The sequence below is a fragment of the Lactuca virosa genome, chromosome 3 (assembly GCF_052849685.1).
Source record: "Lactuca virosa cultivar CGN04683 chromosome 3, Lactuca_virosa_CGN04683_v6, whole genome shotgun sequence".
Lineage (NCBI taxonomy): Eukaryota > Viridiplantae > Streptophyta > Magnoliopsida > Asterales > Asteraceae > Lactuca > Lactuca virosa.
The window spans coordinates 314,024,602-314,044,561 of NC_136428.1; positions in this window are offsets into that span (position 1 = coordinate 314,024,602).

Sequence of the window (19,960 nt, forward strand, 5' to 3'; positions counted from 1 at the left end):
GGGTATTTTCAAATTCCAATAGACCCACAAGACCAAGAGAATACCACTTTTACATGCCTAAGTGGAACATTTGCATATAGACGCATGCCCTTTGGGTTATGCAATGCACCAGCTACTTTCCAAAGGTGCATGATGGCCATTTTTCATGATATGATCGAGAAATTTATGGAGGTCTTCATGGATGATTTCTCAGTGTTCGGGTCATCTTTTGAAGATTTCTTATCTAATTTGGACTTGATGCTAGCAAGATGTGAGAAGACAAACCTTGTCCTTAATTGGGAAAAGTGCCACTTCATGGTGAAAGAAGGAATAGTATTGGGTCACAAAGTTTCAAGGAAAGGGATAGAAGTGGATAGAGAAAAAGTGGACACAATAGCTAAGCTACCCCCTCCAACTAATGTGAAAGGGGTAAGGAGTTTTCTTGGCCATGCGGGATTTTATCATCGCTTCATTAAAGATTTTTCAAAGATTACTAGGCCTTTAACTCAATTACTCTTGAATGATGACCCATTTGATTTTTCCAAGGAATGTCATGAAGCCTTTCATGTGTTAAAGGAAAGATTAACCACTACGCCTATCATGATAGCACCAAACTGGCATCTTCCTTTCGAGCTAATGTGTGATGCTAGTGACTATGCGGTGGGAGCTGTTTTGGGACAAAGAATTGACAAGCATTTTCATCCAATCTACTATGCAAGAAAAACCTTGAACCCAACTCAAGAGAACTACACTACTACCGAGAAGGAGCTACTGGTTGTGGTATACGCCTTTGATAAGTTCCGCCCTTATTTGGTATTATCCAAGACCATAGTTTTTACCGACCATTCAGCCTTAAAGTATCTTTTTGCTAAACAAGATGATAAGCCTCGATTGATACGTTGGGTCTTACTTTTACAAGAGTTTGACATTGAAATATGCGATAAAAAGGGAATGGAAAATGTAGCTGCCGACCATTTGTCAAGATTAGAGAACCCACATTTGGAGGACTTGGAAGAAAACAAGATTGGAGACGATTTTCCCGATGAATATCTTCTAGTAGTATCCGGAGAAATGCCATGGTTTGCAGATATAGCTAACTACTTAGCAACCAATTACATTCCAAAAGACTTCACCCGCCAATAGAAGAAGAAATTCTTTTCGGAAATCAAGTATTACTTTTGGGATGAGTCGTATCTCTTCCGAAGCTGCGCAGACGGAATGATAAGAAGGTGTGTATTCGGAAAAGAAAGTCGAGAGATCTTGGTACACTGTCATAGCGGGCCCGCCGGAGGATATCATGGAGCACACTACACAGCTAGGAAGATTTTTGATATTGGGTTTTATTGGCCCACCATTTTTAAAGATGTTGCGCAATTCGTCAAAGAATGTGACTCGTGCCAACGAGCGGGCAATATATCATCCAAAAATGAAATGCTCCAACATAGTATTCAAATTTGTGAAGTATTTGACGTGTGGGGGATTGACTTTATGGGACCTTTCCCAATGTCCAAAGGGAATAAATATATCTTGGTGGCGGTCGATTACGTGTCTAAATGGGCGGAAGCACAAGCATTACCAACTAATGATGCTCGGGTGGTGGTGCGATTTTTAAAGAAGCTATTCTCAAGATTTGGAGTACCTAAAGCTCTTATTAGTGATCGGGGCATACACTTTGCAAATGATCAATTAGCCAAAGTGTTAAAAAAATATGGGGTACATAATAGGTTCTCCACATCTTATCATCCCCAAACTAGTGGGCAAACCGAAGTGACGAATAGGGCGTTAAAAAGAATTTTAGAAAGATCGGTTGGAGGAAATAGGAAGAAATGGTCGGATAAATTAGATGATGCACTTTGGGCCTTTCGAACAGCTTTTAAAACACCTATTTGTACTACACCATATAGGTTAGTATATGGAAAAAATTGTCATTTACCGGTTAAAATTGAGCATAAAGCTTTTTGGGCTCTAAAGATGTGCAATTTTGATTTGGCGGAACTTCGCACCCACCGGTTGATGCAAATGAATGCCCTTGAATAGCTTAGAAATGAGGCTTACACTAGTTCCTTGATATACAAAGAAAAGACAAAGAATTGGCATGACAAAATATTAAAGGGTAATAAGGACTTTCATGAAGGACAAAAAGTGTTACTCTTCAATTCAAGGTTCAAACTTTTCCCGGGTAAGCTAAAGACACGATGGGATGGTCCATTTATAGTGAAGCAAGTTTTTCCACATGGAGTTGTTGAACTTATATCGAGACATGGAACTCCTTCAAGGTGAATGGACATAGAATCAAAAGATATGAAGAAGGAATTCCAAGAGATGAAGGTCTTGAAGAAGGGTTGCTTCTAGGAGGAACTACAGAAACTTAAAGTGGGAAGGAGTCCAGCTAATGACTCCTCAAAAAGAAGCGCTTCCGGGAGGCAACCCGCGTTTAGAGTTTGCTTTCTTTTTCCTTTCTTTTTCATTTTTATTTTAGTTTTTCATAGGATTTGCTTTTATCAATCTTCTTATGTGCCTATGATGATTGCTTGAGGGCAAGCAATGCTCTAGTGTGGGGTTGGTTGCATACAAATTCTCAAAAATTCAATTTCTTTTCAAACTAAATAAAAGACTCGTCGAGTCCCTAAACTTGCTCGGCGAGTCCATTTGAGAAATCCCGATTAAACGCGGAATCGCGAAACTACTCGGCGAGTAGGTACACCTACTCGGCGAGTCCACGTATTTACCTGAAAAAAAAATTCACATTCAGTAAAAGGGGTTTTTAACCCTAATTGTAAAACACTTCAACATTTCACATAGCAGCCGCCCTACACGACGAGCAAGTTCTCTCAAGTTCTCATCGTGATTTCTTCCATTTTCTTCCAAATCCAACTAAAAGGTAACCATTTTCACTCTTAATCTGTTATAAGTTTCAATCTTTGGTAAAGTTATACCCTTACTTTCTACAAAATCCTGATTTTGACTAAACTTGGATTTTAGAGTTTTGAGTTCTTGTTAAACTAGGACGTTTTAGACAAAATTTCTTACATACTTATGCTCCTGGAACATACCGAAGCAAACCCCTGGAGTAATTTATAGATTTGGCCGGTTAATTCCATCTAACAGAACTGGACTCGCACAGTTCGTCTTGCTCGCTGAGTCGGTTCGTGGACTCGGCGAGTCCCCCTCACAGATGCCCAAAAATTTTGATGTCTTAATTGCTTTATGTTTTGTTTGTGGTTTTCTTGATTCTGTCTTGCAGGAATTATGTCTAGGAGAGGACAAACTTCAAGGGGAGGTGGTTACAGGGACCTCCCGTGGTTAGCTTTTCCACAAATAACATCCAAGTCTTCATTGGCTGGTACAAAAAACAAGCTGGAAGCATTGAAACGCAAGGAAATATATGTCCCAAATGAAATTGACTGGCATTGGATTGGTCAAACTGGGTTGGAGGAAGAGTTGACCCCTTATTTGGTCAAGTCTTTCAACAATGAGGGGATGACTATAGTTTGCGATGGCTGGAGCCAACTCTTTAAGATTCAAGAGCCCGTTTATCAAGAGTTGTGCTGGGAATTCTTTGCTACCATTTCCTTCTGAGGTGGTAGTGACTATTACAATCCAAACACTATTACTTTCTGTCTTGGAGGGGAGTTGCATCAATGCAGCATTGCAGAGTTTGCATGGAGGATGGGGATATATGATCAAAATGTGATTATGTCCGAAGATTTTGAAACATTCCTAGGACATTGTCACAAAGACTTGCATCAACTTGGTGGAACACAATCGCCAATCGGGTCTACATTCCGTCATCCGCTCAAGAGGGGAGTATCCGTTTCCCAATTCACCGCTTGATACATCGTCTGGTCGCGAGTACTATCAACATGCGAAAGGATGACGATAAGGTCCCCACTCTTGACATTTTCTACATGTGGAGCATTATAACTCCCGATGTTTTCTGCAACTTGCCATATTGCTTGGCGAAATATTTTGCAAAAGGGGCAGTCAAAGAGCGGATCACTTCAAAGATCAACGGGGGCATGTTTGTTACAAAGCTTGCAAGAACATATGGGATTTTTGACAAAGGGGAAGTTCAGATGTTGACGATGGTTCCGTCCCCTCCTTTTAGCACCACCTTATTTAGGAGGGCGAGGATCATTGACGACTATGGTGGGGGACATGTTGGCATCCCCAATGCGGACGAGGTGTTTGTACCGGAGGAGCCGGGAAGAAGGGTAAGGCAAAGGAGGGAGCAAGTCCGAGAAGACCCACCGGTTATTCCGGTGGATGATGAGTTACCCATGGATTGGTACAATGTTCAGGCAAGAAGGTACCAAGACGACCTTGGTAGAAGTATGAATTATAACAATGAGTCATTTGTTTATCTATTTGAACAAATGAATATAGCACCAACGCCCGGCCCCGGATTCCCATATGTGCCAAGTTGGGAGGAAAGAATGCAAGCAAGGAGGAACCAAGCTGGTGGAAGCGGGACAGGAGGAATTGAGGAGGAAGATGAAGATTGATAGTTTTATGATTTTATTTGGTTGTTTAAAGACAATTTTTATTTGTGTGTTTTGAATTTTTATTTTCTTTATAGGACAATTAAGTAGGAATTTGTTTTTTTTTATCACTTGTGGTTGCTCTTATTTTTCAGATTGAGGCTAGGAAGCATGCAAGAGTCAAAAGTCTCAAAATTCAAGGCTAAGAGTAAGGGTCGGGTCTAGATGAGAAATGTGCAAATTTTGAGTTTAAGGTCTAGTCTGTTGTCAAAGAGGGTTTAAGAGTGTTGCTTATGCATTAGAGATGAAGGAAAGACACTAAATTGTCATACCCAACCACATCAGAAACGGATTTAGAAGCAGAAGATTAATTTATCACTCAGCGATGTACTCGTCGAGTGCATAACTTGGGCTCGGCGAGTCCACTTACGAATTCACGTTTTCCTTCTTAAAACCCTTATGCTCGTCGAGCAGCCATAATTACTCGACGAGTCTCTCAATATTCAACTATCAACCCTTGGATTCTGATCACATATGATACGGGTTTACTCCTATTCTTTAAAGGTTAATTCCTGAAGATCTTTCGAGACTATTTTCCTGCATACTTGGAGCTGTGCCACACAAGATTCGACACCCAAGACACGGATGAGTTGTTCCCATGTCTAAAGTCAGTTGAAGATGGAACTGAAAGAAGATCAACCTCGCCACTATCCCAGGGGAGTTTGTTCCAATTCCCTCTTTACTTTATTTTTATTTATCATGCATAACATGCAATGGGGACATTGCATAAATTAAGTGTGGGGTAGGGGGTTGGTAATATTAGTTGAAATTTTAGTTAAAATTGAAATTTTTGAAATTTTTGCATAAAAATTGCTAGAATTTAAGTTGGTAAAAAGCAATTAGGAATCATGCTAATTATTATGTTTGATGATTGCATGAAGACCCAAATGTTTAGTTGAGCCTATACACGTTATAGTGCATTTGTGGCCCCCTTTATTCTAGTGAAATCATGGGACAAAAACACAACCTCGCTTAGTTTGAGGGATGCAATATGTTTAGCATCGTGTACCAGAAATGTATCCAGGAAAATTTTTATCTTTAATCAAAAAAGGTTGAAGTTGAGCGCCCCAGCTTAAGCATGTAGGTATTGAGTGAAAAAAAAGTAAGATACATGTTAAAAAAAGAGAGAGAATTACAAAAAAAAGTTTGAAGAATTTTGGAGCAATCAAAGTAAAGATCAAAAGATCAAAATTCCGAAGGATCAAAAGTGAAGATACCTAAAACCAAAAGTTGGTGAATTCAAAGAAATAAAGATCAAGCAATCAAAGAGTGAAGAATTTCAAATATAGCTCCATAGTGGTATCGAAAAGTTGTAATTATCTAGATTATGTATGCTTGGGTAGCTCAACCAAAAATACCTTGAGGCTAGGAGGTTTTCTGCGGATGGATTCGGAGGGATGCATAAAATGAGCATTGTTCAAAAGAAGTGGGCGAGTGTTTATGAGGATTGTGAGTATTTAGAATTCACGGGGGGTCCTTAGGAAAAACTTTAGACACAAATGCATGCGTTGCGGTCTTGGCATAATGGCTGGGTTCGATTGGGATTGTCTTATGTAGTTTTAGTATGTTAAAATTCAGTTTTGCTTGGGGGCAAGCAAAAGTCAAGTGTGGGGTATTTTGATATTTGCATATTTAGCTACATATTTAGTATAGATTTTTATTATTTATTGCCTAATTATTTGAAATTCATGGACAAAAAGTGCTTAATTGTGTTTAAATTGTATTTTCAGTCCAAAAGATATGCTCGGAAGCAAAAGGAAGCTGGAGATACGATCGGAAGCTCGGGAGCTAAGGAAAGAAGAAAAGTGCCAAATCCTGAAGCTACTCGGCGAGTAGGGACGTCTGCTCGACGAGTAGGCATGAAGATTCGCGAAGCAACACGTGAAGTCCTTACCATACACGGATTCTTCAAAGAGACTCGACGAGTCGATTGTCTACTCGACGAGTAGCCCCTGTTTTGAGTTATCTATAAATAGAAGCAATAAATTCGATTGGAGGATCTCTCTGGCTTTTGGGAAGCTTACTTGGCGACTAAGGAGACTGTTGGAGATCTGAAGAACGTGAGAAGAACCCTAATCCTCAAATCTAAGAAGAATAAGGCAACTTAGGTTTAATTTTCCACTTTACCTTTGAATAAAACTATGTCTAGCTTGTTTGAATTTGTTTTTAGTGTGTTATCTACTGCAATTATGATCTAATTTCGTTAGTTTCTGTTTAGGGTAGACAAGTTTGCTCCTATGGATTAATTTTACTCCTTTGATTAATTCTTAATTGGTGATATTGTTTTGTTAAGCTTGTTAAAGAACCTCATAGATTAATGACAACTATTTTATGTTAATAAATCAGTAATTAAGTTGTATGAACATCTCTTAGTTATTAATTTCATATGATTTATGTGACCACATAATTATATATCTAGGAATAACGAATGTGAAACTAGAATTAACTAGAAGATAGGTAAATTAATACGTGAGCTTGTGTGATACACCATCAACAAGAGGTCAATTGAATCAGCAATTCAATTAACCATTACAAGTCTTACTTAACCCGAATAATTAAACTAGGGAATTTATTAGTTTAATCACTTGATCACTGCTTAAATTGATTTATTTTCTAAGGATTGGTAATAACGAATGTGAATCTAATCACCTTACTCGGTAGCCAATAACAATTAATCCATTACATTATCATAAAATTAACCATAGGAGTAAATGAGTTGAACCTAAACAGAAACCCTTTTAGTCATTGAATTTAGTTGGTTTTTGCGTATTTTCAATTGTTAGTTGATTAGTTAAGTTTAAGTTTCTAGTCTTGCAAAACTAGAGAAAACCCCCATTTTATTATTTATTTTAGAAAATATTAGTAATTAGTTTAATTTGTCGTTCCCTGTGTTCGATACTCTGCTTACTTAATTATACCACCAATTGACAGGTGCACTGCCTTTTGTGTAATAAATTTATATTTAAAAAGTAGGATTAAAACTAGTTGGTTTTCATACATCACAGATGTTACATCAAACTTGGTTCTCCGAACCACGTAACATACTCCTCGTAGTTGGACTCAATTCGATATGACCACTAGGGTCAGAATAACAACAATCTTCTTAGTCATTACCGAAAGGATGGTAACGACATACCTGATCCAAGTGCGAGTCATGTGCTTCCGGTAGTATAGGCCTCGACTACCATTCACACCTACTCATACTCGTCCCAAGTATTGTCTCACAGTTCTCCAAGTTATTACCACAAAAACAATTTTAACACATACAAATGTGTCCAAACAATCACATAATTTTCCCTAGACTCTACTAGGAATTCTTCCATGCGTATCTTCAATCATCAATTCTGATTCAACTTGGTTGGTGATGGAAATGTCAGACGATGGATAATACAAAAAATCTTTCTTTCTACTAATCGAAAGTGTACTTCTCCTGTACTAGACGTATTATTTCTTAGACGCGTTCTAAAGGCAAGATATCACTCTTACGATATCTTTCGATAGGTATCATTCACTATCGTAAGCCTTCTCATTTCCTACATTTTCTCAATTCACTACGAGTCTTCACCATGATGTTCTTCACACCAAAGCAGGTGTTCGGTGTATCGAGACGAGAATACAGATAGAGGAATATTTAGGCGCGTATTCCTCCTTATTACTCCGAAAAGTTACATTCCAGTTCTAACATCGTAATTAAACGTTTAGAAATCTGAACACATAAAATTTCCAGATCCGGTCGGCAATAGACCATAGATCCGATCAAACGATAACATCATACATCATATAAGGCAGCATAAATCACATAGCACATAAAAGCAATTTAGTCATCTTTCCTAAATAAACTAGTGTTTGTGTCTATTCAAGTGTACTTCCTAAAATATATTAGACACACTCATCACGATCATCGCTTAGCATTCTAAGTTTTAGTCTAGAAATAAATCCTTATTCCTAGTTCGCTTAAACTATTGCTCTGATACCAACTGTGACATCCCCATTTTCACGGCCAGAAAAGACCGATTTTTGTTTATGCTTTATAAAAATCAGAGTGCCCTTTTTAATAAAATGTTGCGGAATTTGTTCCCAGAAAAACATGATAAATACGTTATCAAAGCATTTCTGAAGATATGTATTTTATTCATTTTAAAACATTGGGATGTCATCGTCAATACAGAAACATAAGCATAAACAGAACTTACATTCATTATCACTAGTGATTTATATCTCCTTAATCTCCAGTGTGATGTAACTTCATATCGACACCTGTGATTCAAATAAACTTAGTGGATCAGGTTGAGAAACCTGGTGAGTACATAGGGTTTTCAACCCACAATAATATAATTATTATGTTTAAACATCAAACAATTAACCCAATTACCCATCCCCATTATCTTCTTTACTCTTAAGGATCTACCCTAAGAATCAAATATTTCTCGTTCATTCATTCCTAAGGATCATCCTAAGGAATCGGCACGAAGTCCATCGTCACCAGGGTTTAGGCACTAAGTCTGTATAGTCGCCAGGATTTATACAACAGGCACTAAGTCCGCATAGTCGCCAGGGTTTTAGGCACTACAGTCACTAAGTCCGCATAGTCGCCAGGGTTTTAGGCACTAAGTCTGCATAGTCGCCAGGGTTTATACAACAGGCACTAAGTCTGCATAGTCGCCAGGGTTTTCGCACCAAGTCTGCATGATCGCCAACGTTTAGGCACCAAGTCTGCATGATCGCCAGGGTTTAGAGTACACCGGGTGAACAGATCGTTTACAACACCTACAGGTTGCGAGCCTGCTAGTGTTCCACTGGACTGTCTAGAATAGTTCGTGGTTGTCATCCATACTCTGCTAGATGACAGGGCCAGCATTTGGGAACAAGGCTTCTCACATCGTCCACCTCTCACCCTTAGCTCATGGTCTATATCACCTCTCAACTCATCATCCAACTCATATTTCATCTACCCATGTTTTACCCAACATATTATGTAGATATAAATACATATACAGTTTAAATCATGTAAACTTGTATAAAATCGTTCATCCAGCATAGATAGCAAGTATATAAATAATATGCACACATAGCACGTAGTTTATATAAAATACTTCATATATATGTGTAAGATGAAAGTAACTATGCACTCACCTGTTAAGGTGGTGACTCGGTACTCGGACAGCACTTCGTTATCTCAAAACAATTTTCTCTTGACAAAACCTAGTATCAATACCACTAGGTTTAGTCTAACGTTAACTATGACTAATTAATAGTCTAGCTATTATTACTATTATATAAGCGTTAAGCAACACTCTTATATAACTTATAATAATAGCCCAAATAATTATTTTAAGGTCCTAATAATGTTACTATAATTAATTAGAAGCTATATTAAAAATAGCATAGGCGTAGCTCACTTACAGCGGGTTTTCTCGAAAAATCGGGCTCCGCCGGAGCAGAGTTTCTGAGCCAAAAGGCTCTTTTCTCGAGGCTTCGGAAGCCTCGGGGCTTCCTTCGGGTTCTAGGGGGTTTACCTAGACTTTAGGGGGGTTTGGGGGGCTAGAGAGAGAGTTTACAGAGAGAGAGAGAGAGAGAGAGAGAGAGAGAGAAGAAGTTGGAATGGTGGGAAGAGTGAGGGAACCCGACACCTCTATTTATAGGCTGGAATCCTGCTCTACTCGTCGAGTAGGAGGTCCTACTCGTCGAAGGGTTCATATGACTCACCGAGTCTGTTCATGGACTCGACGAGTCAGCCCCTGAATACAGTCCGAATTTTTTTTAACGTTTCTGTGCTTTCTGGTTTTTGTTTGTTTTCATGTGTTGCAGAATTAGATTTCCGGGTGGGGGCAAAGTTCTCAAGGTAGCCAAGGGGATTTCCCTTGGTTAAACTTCCCAAGAATTCAATCTAAATCAACAATGTCCCGATGGAAAAAGAAATTGGTGGACATTAGAAAGAAAGAAATCTATGTACGAAATGCAATCAATTGGGGTGGCTGGGACGAGTTCGGTATGAGGAAGAATTGGCCCCGTTTTTGGTCAAAACATTTATGCATAACGGAGTATTCATCACTTGTGATGGATGGAACCAGTTATTCCGTATTCATGAACCGGTGTTTCATGAGTTGTGTTGGGAGTTCTTCTCAACCATCAATTTTCATGGAGGAAATGATTACTATAATCCGGGAGTCATTGCCTTGTGCCTTGCTGGCGAGTTCCGCCAATGTAGCATGGTGGAGCTTGCTTGGAGATTGGGTATATATGACCAACAATTATTCAACATTGGAGGTTTTGGTACTTTCTTGGAACATTGTCACACCCCAAAACCTAAGAATCGCGGAAACGTTCTGGGCGGAGGACGTCATGTACAGTATCACAACAATGAATAGTAGTAAACAAGCAACAACATCATCCATTGCATTAATAATATAATTTTAATACAAGTGTGTTCTGTCAAATTATATAGACACCAAATTATAAATCAAAATGAAAGATGAGTCTTGAATAAGCTCCATCTTCTCTAAACCTTGCATCTGTACCTGTCTACTGATGACCTGAGGATACAAGTTTTTTTGAAAGAGAGTATCATCTTTAAAGCTGGTGAGATCATAAGTATTTTAGTGTCTGTATTTGTGAAAAAGCATTTGTAAGTATGAATTTGTAAGTATGTGAAGTATAAGTATGTAAAAGTTTTGAACCTCCTAGAAAACCCTATGTTTCCTACTAAAAGTAGCCTTCTACCAAGGCATCTAGTATCTATCTGTGTCTCCTGTAAGAGTGTGTATTTTCCCAAATCTGCCTATCATTAACCAAAAATATAGCTTCTACATTACCGTGCATCGTGTGAATGTTCACGAAGTGAATGTAATGGGAAAATAATCTAGTACTGTAGTATTATAATAAGTGACTACTGCTGTACTAACTACCTTAAACTAAATGTAAGTTAAAGTACCATGTGATGGGCCTGTATCCTGCTACCGACTCAATAGTAAAACGACAATGTAAGATGCCGTAAAAATGATGTTTGGCACCCGTAGACTTGCAAGTCCCACTGTAGCGAGCAGCAAGGTGTAGGATAGTCAATCCAGTATAGATCTATACACAAACTCATACGCTCCCCAATTAAGGAGATTCTGGATACAAAAACAGTCATGGCAGGTAGTGCCATGCCCCGTTTAATGGCTCACATAATTGTATAACTGTGTATGTAATGTATTTGTGTGCTAGTTGTATTGTATGTTCTCCTTCTGTCTAGCCTGTATGTTCTCTCTGTATAGTATTGTATGTTCTGCATGTACTATCTGTATTGTGTCCTCTCTCTCTATCTAGCATGTATTGGAATGTTCTGTGTGTACTAGCTGTATTGTGTGCTCTCTCTCCATCTAGCATGTATTGACTCATGAATGAACTGACTCATTGTATGATTCATTGTTCTAGTATTAGTATCTTCCTAAACTACCCCTATAGTAGTTTACTAGTAATGTATGAACATGGAGATATACCCTTGGTACCCAAGGGTATTGAATTGACTGGAAGAACCTTTATGACTATATATGTACACATGGTATATAACTAATATTTAAACAACCTTCGGACAGATGACCGATGCCCTAAAGCCACATCCCAACGAGGAAAAGGAGATAAAGCGAGCTAGCCTTCCTAAGTCCTTTAAACATTACTTATATAACTATACATATATAGGCATGCAATTTGATAATATAAAAGCATAAAAGAAGTTTTGTAAAATCTTTGAAGAGTTTAAACTACTAAGAAAGATGACTTGATGTCAGTTTGTAAAACGGTTTGAAAGCAGTATATAAGAACAGTTTTAAGTATAAGGAAAACCTTTGTTTGAAACACAATTGTAACAGGGTTTTGAAAAGAAACATTTAGTATGTAATACAGTTTAATAAAGAGTTTTAAACTAGTAAAAATGTTTTGGAAATCCATTTGAAGAAATCTGTTTAGTAAAACAGCTAAAAGTGTAGTAAATTCATTTGTATGCTAGTTATTAATCACATGTGATTGATGTAATAACTAGAATGATTCAACTTGTATTCCCCCCCCCCCATAAAAGCATTTAAAAACATTTAAAAGATGGATTAAGGGGTATGAACTCACCTGTAGCAAGTGGTTGGGATTGAACGGACTGTATAGGATGCTAGGTGTCAAGTGAAGACTTGTACACACTCTATGATCCTAGTTAACATATATTAACACATATATGTAACCAATTAGTCTTTAAACAACTAAATAACAAAGTTAAGAAATCCTAGGGCATGTTAAACACCTTATATAAGTGTTATAAGTCCTAAGGATTGCATCTAAGTGTTGTAGGACTTAGCTATTGGGTTTAGGGTTCAAAGGAACCCTCCTTTTGAGTTTACGGTGTTTAGACCATCAGTCAATGAGTTTACGGTCGTAAACCCGTGAGTTTACGGCCGTAAACTCATGCTTCTTTGACCACTTTGTGTATTGAAGCCTTATAAGTCCATAAAAGCAATTCTACTTGAAGCATAAGTCTAGGGAAGTGTTTGTGGCATCAAAACACCCCTATATGTAGTTTACGGCCCATGGACCACTATTCCATGTGTTTACGGCCGTAAACACATATTATCTATGGTCTTTTGATGTTTTCAAGTCCTTAATATATCAATGAAGGGATCTAAGCTAGTTTCTAAGGCTTAGGATAAGCTAGGGCACACATTGGCACCCTAAATAGGGTTTACGGTCCAAGGTGTTCTTCGACCGTAAACACCTTTGATCTTGGTGTTCTTGGATGATTTCTTGTGATATAGAAGTGTAAAAAGCCTTAAGATACTCTAGGATAGAAGCTCGAAAAGGTCCAAAAGTCCAAGAACACTAATGTGTGTTCTTGGTGAAACTTGAAGATTGACCCTTTTGGAATGATTTCACGGATAGAAGTGTGTTAAAACACTAGATTAAGTCATATAACAACTTAAGAAAGCTAGAAACAATTACTAGATTGAAGATCTTGAAAATTTTTTGGATGATACTTGAGAGAGAAATGGATTTGGATCTTGAGATTTGGAAAAAGTGTAAATAATGACTAAGTGTCATATATGTACTCCCAAATTTAGGGTTTTTGGCTGTAAATATTTGATTCAGGCAGTAAACCCCAATTTCTTGGAGTTTAGGAATAACAGTGATGCACTATAACCCTAAGGCATCCTCTCTTCTGATATCTCCTAAAGTGTAAATCCTATAATACTCAAACTTATTCCAAAAAGTTTGAAACTTAGCAGCAGCTTTTCTGACTTCTATTCAATTGAAGGGTTGTACAGAATGGAAATTTCGGGTTGTCACATCATCCCCCCTTAGAAGGAATTCCGTCCCGAAATTAGAATTTAGGTAAGGAAGTAGGCATGAATAATCGAGCCAAGAAGTGGGGATACTTCCTAATCGATTGATTCTCGCGCTCTCAAGTGAATGTAGGTCCTTGGTTGGCATTCCAGCGAACCTTCACTAATGGGAAACGGCTATGAATCCTTCGCATGACCTATCGGTCCATGGTCGCTAAGCTTATTTCACGTAGGTGAGGCTCTTGTGGAACTCGATCTCTTCGAGTGGGATTTCAAGAGTCTCGTCGGACGGATACTTTTGCAAGTTCGAGACGTGAAGAGTAGAATGTACGTTACTAAGCTCGTGAGGTAGATTGAGTTTATGAGTTACAGGGCCGATTCTGGCAAGAATATCGGAGGTCCTAACTATCTTGAATATAGCTTTTCATGCTTTACGAAGCGTATTAAGCCTTCCCAGGGTGAGACTTCTAAAAGAATTTGGTCTCTCACCTGGAGTTCCACGGGTTCCTCCCTCTTGCTTTTCTTCCCAGTCAAGGGTCGCTCCCTTCTGGGTCAAAGTCGTAAGAGGTTCCGTAATTTGCGACGAGTTCTAGATGAACTACGACAGTAGGTCTGCGAGACCTAGAATTTATGGACGGCGTCTTCGGTGTTGACAAATTCGAAATGGTTTTGATAAATTGGAAGGGTCCTCAAGAGTTCCTACATCACTAAAAGTGCGTCTTAGGAATTTGAGTCTTCAATTCCAAAACTCGTATTTAGAGAATTTCGCGTAACGCTTCTCTGATCGCATTGTTTCTATGGTTTGTTGTAGATGCTCTATATGATTTCTTTCTTACTACGAGAGTAGATAAGTAAGTCATTTACAAGGTTAATGACGAACTGATCCAATTAAGAAAGGCGTACCCTATTCATTAAGTTCATGAATACTACGGGCGTATTGGTCCTATCTGAGGGGTATCACTACGGACTCGTAGTGTCCGCATCGATTTCGGAAGGTCGTCTTCGGGACATCCTTCGCTAACACTCGAAACTTGGTGATATTCGGAATCTCAGGTCCTTTTCTGAAAGGTAATTCGTTTCCTTGCGTTTGCTTAAACCAACTCATCTATGCGAGGCAGAGATAATGATTTCCAAAAGAAATCTTGACGAGGTTTCCGATAGTCGATGTACTCATGATACTATTCATCCACCTTTCTGAAGAATAAGACCGGAGCTCTTCAGGGCAAGGAGCTTGGTCTTCCTGTTCTTTTGTCGAATAGTTCACTAAGTTGTCCGGACTGTTCTTGTATCTCTGTAGGTGTTTAGACTGTAGGGCGATCTGGTTACAGGAGTCGTACTGGGTTCTAAGTTTGTTCTCATGACGGTGTGATTACTCGTAGTCTTGGGCAGTCTCCGTCCTGAAGTTCAAATTAGAAGTCATACATGGTTCATCGATCACAGTCTCGTGTATACGAGTCGTATAAAATTAAGATTGAAAAGGTAGTCGAATAAATGATTCTTCCTTAAGCTCACATCCCAACGAGGAAAAGAAGTTAAGGTGGAATCATCAATTCTAAACTTGTAGAACCTTGATTATATACCACCCTTGTGTATACCTTCTCCAGTGATAGATCAATCGTATGGATCTTCGGGTTGAACTTGACGTACTGTATGAGTAGTATTCTGGGGAGTTTTGCTGAAGTGTCTTCGGGAAAGGTACGGGACTTAAGGTACCCTCAGCATGAGTATCTCGAAATTCTGGAATGACGGCTTCGCTAGAAAGACGTGTACGGAGGAAGAGATGCACGTACTAAACTGGTATTGCGTGGATCGAATCGAATCTAGCCGTATGATAATATCGGACTCACTTGGGAATAAATACATTAGACTTGATCATAAAGGCGTTACAGACAAAATCCAACAGTGCAACTTTTAACAGAGTTACAGTACTATAGATTCACTACATGACTATTGCTGCGAACTAGGTATACTACAAAAGACAAGTATACGCAGCACGAGCATCGCTTTACCGATGGGATCTCGCAAAAGATATGACTCAAGTTGCACTAGTTTTAAAAAGTTTTAAGTGTCTGTTACTACGAACGCCTTAGATACTTTAACGTGGGTCCGACGTAGTCTCTCCTGCAGCTGTGATCCTCAGTATTCTTCCGTCTGCACCGGAGTTCTTCGTTATCGGGCAATCCTTCTCGAGATGTCCTATCTCACCACATTGGTGACATATCCGGCTAGCACCAATATCAGTGGTGGAAGTGATATGTCGAGTCAGAGTTATGTGGACACGAGTGCCCTCCTCGTTCATCCACTTTGAAAATTTCCTTTTTAAAGTGTCCTGCTTTACCACTTCTCTTGGAAGCCTGGTTGACCTCGATGTCAGGGGCTTGAGTGATGGGTCGGGCCGGTGCTCCACAACTATAAGCATGGTGCCCTATTTTTAGGCAATTGCAACATTGCATTTCATGGCAAGCCCCATCATGATGGAAACTACACTTATTACACTTCGGAAGTTTTCCCTCGTATGGCCTGCTTGGCACTGGGATGGCAGGGGTTGCCGCTTGTTGTTGTTGCATGGCGAGTCTTTGGGATCATTTGCGTTCCTTCTGGGATTTGCGCTTTCGTTTCCTATTCTCTGTTTTTCGGCTTTGCGAGTCTATGACTGTTATCGTTTGATGACTTCCTGTATTGATACTATGCTCGGGATTGTCAACCCCTTCGTCAGCATTGCTGGTGTTAATAGCGCTGCGGTTCGCGAGGACAGCTGCCACGGCAGCCGTCACGGCAGTTGTAACTGCGGCTTGAAAGGTAGCGGCGTCCATAGGAAAGGCAAGGGTTTCGTTGATCGTCTGACTGGTTCCAGTTGATGACATGATTCTGTAATATGAAAGACAAGGAGTTCGTGAGTGACTAAGGTTGACCCTAGATTATTTGATTCTGACTAAGGGATGAGTTATTATATATGAAAACTTAGCTTATACACATTATGATATAATCAAGACTGGGCGGATAGTAAAATGTGTGATTCTACCTTAGTTTCACATCCCAACGAGGAAAAGAAACTAAGTTAGAAATCTCACATTCTATTGTCTACCAGGTCTTCGTTATATATAATTTGGGAATGTATAAGCGAGGAAATCATAATAATAATCTTCTTACTAATCTTTCTTAACGAACTAGAATTTCTAGAAAAGGCTACCATTGAACCTAGATGTATTTCGATCGATCACCTAAAGAGAAGAAGTATGTTCTCGCAGGTTTGACCTACATCCCTATGATGCAGTCCTAGTACGGAGTAGGAGTAAGTTCATAGAATGGTCACAAGACGCTTGACGTCTAAACCGGGTACTATCGGTTGGTAAATAACATGATCCAACCCTTGAAAAGAATTGGGAATGATCCCTGAGTTAAATTTCCCTAGTTTAATAACTCGACTAGAGTGGGTTTCAGATAGACTCCCATGATAGCATGATGAAAGTATTTGAACAAAGAATGACTCAGAAGTTAGCCGACCGTCAATATCCTTGATATTCATGACGTAAAGAGTTCGGAAAAATTGACCTTGTAGAAGGTCTTGCATCATATCTTGAGTAGAAAGGTTTTGGCCGCATAAAGGCCTAACTAAAAGTACCTAAAATACAAGATAGTTTTATAGAAAAATGCCACTTAGGACATAGATAGGAAAATGATTCCTTATAACCGGGAAAGAAAGTAAGGCATCTACTACTAGTGACGGTCATCCCTCTGGTGAACCCTTAGATCAGCCAGTTGACGTTCCACATCAAGCAGGTGTCTTTCGTACACCCTCTGGCGTACTCGGAGTTCTATGACTTCGGCTCGTGATTCAGCCAGGGCTTGTAGTAGGGTTTCATGGTCTCTCTCAGATCTCTCACGAGCATCTTCCAGTCGAATGGTGCGGAGGGTATGCATTCTCGCATTGGCGACGACTTCTGTGATTTGGTGTAGGGCTGTCCTGCCTTGAATCTCATTCCGGGCCACTCTACGGACCAGGATTGGCAAGACTCTGTCTGTTGAGCCCCCTTCGCTTAGGTCATAAAAGCTTCGGTCTCCATTAAATGGCATGGGTTGGTCCTGCCCTTGGCTCCATGTTTCCAAGCTTTCCACCCATGGAGGCGTCGGGCCTTGAAAGGCCGGACGAGGGTTAGGATTTGGAACAAGGGCCATCGGGGGTAGGTTCTCCACTTCAGGCTCGGAGTCGGAACCATCTCCTAAGCCTTCAGCCTGGTGACCTTCCACAGGGATTGGGTGGTCATTTCCTGGGTCAGCTTCAAACCCGCCTTCATTACCCTGGTTAGGGAAGTACAAGTTGCCGTAGGGATGGAATCCAGCCATGTTATCTACGCGAGAAAAGGAGACAATGAGAACTAACTAAATAGACGAACTAACTAAGATATCTATAAGATGATCTTTATCAGTTGTTTCAATACTTGTTTAGCGCATACCAGTTATATGTATTTAGGATAGGATAGACCTTCGAATAAGTGACCCTAACTCTAAGCCCCCAACCCAACGAGGACAGGACATAAAGCAAAGATTCACAGATTCTAAGTCTATGACATCCTAGTACATATAACCTTAGTGTATCCACTAAACAACTATTGACATACTAATAAAAATATATTTAGTTCTCAGATAAGTAATTACAGTAACACTAAATACCCCTATGGTATTTCATTGTGGTCGTGTTGGTAAGTTTTTAGACTTGTCGTCACATCACAACCATTCTTGGGCATATGCTAATCACTCCTCGGACCAGCATAGTTGATCAGGCTATGCCATTCCCAGGACTGACCATACATCCCCAGGCTTACTTGTGGTGTTCAACAATCGTAATACTTTTCTTCTTGTCATTGTGACACTGATTTTAGTATGAATGCAGGCACGTATACTTTATTAAATATTTTATTATTTAAAAGTATTAACTCTTGGTCAGAGTGTTTTAATCCCATTGTATTCATAGTTAGTATATCTTTTATGGGTTGATATACTTAATTCACTATAAACAATGCTCTGATACCAATCTGTCACACCCCAAAACCTAAGAATCGCGGAAACGTTCTGGGGCGGAGGACGTCATGTACAGTGTCACAACAATGAATAGTAGTAAACAAGCAACAACATCATCCATTGCATTAATAATATAATTTTAATACAAGTGTGTTCTGTCAAATTATATAGACACCAAATTATAAATCAAAATGAAAGATGAGTCTTGAATAAGCTCCATCTTCTCTAAACCTTGCATCTGTACCTGTCTACTGATGACCTGAGGATACAAGTTTTTTTGAAAGAGAGTATCAGCTTTAAAGCTGGTGAGATCATAAGTATTTTAGTGTCTGTATTTGTGAAAAAGCATTTGTAAGTATGAATTTGTAAGTATGTGAAGTATAAGTATGTAAAAGTTTTGAACCTCCTAGAAAACCCTATGTTTCCTACTAAAAGTAGCCTTCTACCAAGGCATCTAGTATCTATCTGTGTCTCCTGTAAGAGTGTGTATTTTCCCAAATCTGCCTATCATTAACCAAAAATATAGCTTCTACATTACCATGCATCGTGTGAATGTTCACGAAGTGAATGTAATGGGAAAATAATCTAGTACTGTAGTATTATAATAAGTGACTACTGCTGTACTAACTACCTTAAACTAAATGTAATTTAAAGTACCATGTGATGGGCATGTATCCTGCTACCGACTCAATAGTAAAACGACAATGTAAGATGCCGTAAAAATGACGTTTGGCACCCGTAGACTTGCAAGTCCCACTGTAGCGAGCAGCAAGGTGTAGGATAGTCAATCCAGTATAGATCTATACACAAACTCATACGCTCCCCAATTAAGGAGATTCTGGATACAAAAACAGTCATGGCAGGTAGTGCCATGCCCCGTTTAATGGCTCACATAATTGTATAACTGTGTATGTAATGTATTTGTGTGCTAGTTGTATTGTATATTCTCCTTCTGTCTAGCCTGTATGTTCTCTCTGTATAGTATTGTATGTTCTGCATGTACTATCTGTATTGTGTCCTCTCTCTCTCTATCTAGCATGTATTGGAATGTTCTGTGTGTACTAGCTGTATTGTGTGCTCTCTCTCTATCTAGCATGTATTGACTCATGAATGAACTGA